This window comes from Alexandromys fortis, unplaced genomic scaffold, assembly GCF_014885135.2.
Source record: "Alexandromys fortis isolate MF-2015 unplaced genomic scaffold, M_Fortis_MF-2015_v1.1 scaffold_366, whole genome shotgun sequence".
In the NCBI taxonomy this organism is placed as follows: domain Eukaryota; kingdom Metazoa; phylum Chordata; class Mammalia; order Rodentia; family Cricetidae; genus Alexandromys; species Alexandromys fortis.
The window spans coordinates 372,754-374,636 of record NW_026068239.1 but is presented as its reverse complement, the minus strand read 5'-3'; the positions used below and the strand labels follow the sequence as shown (position 1 = coordinate 374,636).

Genomic DNA, 1,883 nt, shown 5'->3' with positions numbered 1-1,883 from the left:
TTGTGCCATGGTATGCACACACCTCCACACACTCTCACATCCATCATATAGCTATAATAATAAATTAAAAAGCTAAACATAACATTTCCTTCTTTTTCAAACCAGAGAAAAATGGGGATAGAAAAGAAAGCACAGCTGAGTATTTGGTTGTATTTCCTGCCTATTTTATAATCCCTAGCACTAGGGGACTGAGGCAGGAGGATTTTATTTCTAATCCAGTTTGGTTATCAATAGTAAGAGCCTCTCTCAAAACACACACACACATCACTTCTCGACCTTTTGGCTAAGATCAAGTGTAGTATCTGTTCTTATCAGTCAAAACACACACACACACACACACACACACACACACACACACACACACACACACAGAAAGGAAAAACCACCAAAAGACAGTATTAGAAGATAATGCTTGGTTGTTAAAAATAGTTATGATTAATTACCTTCAATTTAAAAATATCTTTAGGTTTATTTTAATTCTGTTTAATCACTCATGTTTTCAATTCTTCTTGTTTCATTTAGCTTTCAAGACCTGGTATGTTTCCAACTATTTGATAATCTTTAGAAATATAGTTTTTACTGACTATATACTTGTCAACTTAAGATGACATGGTTGGATGATTAACTCAAAGATTTAAGGATTTATCTATTTCAAGATTTCATGTTCAAAATTCCCCATCATTATCTAAGAAAACAAGGATTAACTTAAATTGGCAAAATTTTCTTCTCTTATACAGTCTAGCTGTTAAAACTTTTTCAAAAAAAAGCTTGAATTCACTTAGAAAACTGTTTGTAAATTCTCAGATTCTTCCTCGTTTTAGGCTTCTGAGTTCACACTTAGAGCCAAGAAGTCTTAAGTATACTGGAAGCACCCAAGAAAGTTAAGTGCCAGAAGGTCAATAGCATGCCAAGAGAGTGTCTTACTAATTTGGGAGAAGAGACAGAGAATGCTGATCTCAGAGCTTCTGAGAGAGTGGTCATGTCCTACCTTTTTTTAGGAAACAATTAAGAGGAGTTGAACATACTTCAAATAATCTAATCTGCCTATGCCTCAGGATAAGGAAAACGATTGTAGCTTGGGAGGATAAAGACCAAGTAAGCAAGGAATTTAGAGATATAAGAGGAAGTTGATATGACCAGGTAGGTTGAAGTTGTAGAAGAAATAGAGAGACACTTTCAGTATATTCCTAAATGAAGCTGTTGTTTTTATTTTTAATTAAAATATACGTACATCATTTCTTCCTTTTCCTTTCTTTTCTCCAACCTTTCCAAGTACCCCCTACTCACTTTCAATCTCATGGCCTCATTTTCTTTGAATATATATATATATATATATATATTGCCTTGAAATATAATTCAATATATATTCATAATATGTATTGAATTGAGATATTATTAATGAGTTATATTGAACTTAAATTCTTTATTATTTCTTAGTTACTTAGTCTCACAGCAGATTTTCTGATAGTCTGCTCTTTCAGTCTTTTACATACACACACACAAACACACACACACACACTCACATGTGCAACCTGCTGAGTTTGCTTAGTGTTGCTTACATGTATATAATTTCAGGGATAACTGTGGGATATTGTATAACCCGTTATGGAGCTCATCCTTGCAGCTGACTCATTCCCTTTCTCTCAGAAGTCATTAGTTGCCTGTGCATGTAGTTTTGTGTCTATGGATGAGGTCCTGTGAGATTTTTCCCTTCCACATGACCATGTCTATTGGTACAGTCATTATTTGGGTCTTGTTTAGACAATCATATTGCTGTGGTATCATGGGTATAGCTTCCCCGTCTCTGTCATTTCTTGGGGGCACAAACTCACAGCAGGTTTCCTAAAACTCTTGCTTTTCCAATCTTCCTCTTCTGTAATGTT

The 1,883-nt window shown here is 34.6% G+C and overlaps 1 non-coding gene across 1 annotated transcript; it reads left to right on the top strand.

The window, feature by feature from the left end:
• Positions 1-263: 263 nt before the first annotated feature.
• Positions 264-448, top strand: LOC126493967 (U2 spliceosomal RNA). Its single transcript, XR_007589900.1, has one exon. It is a non-coding gene; the product is annotated as a U2 spliceosomal RNA (small nuclear RNA).
• Positions 449-1,883: the final 1,435 nt, after the last annotated feature.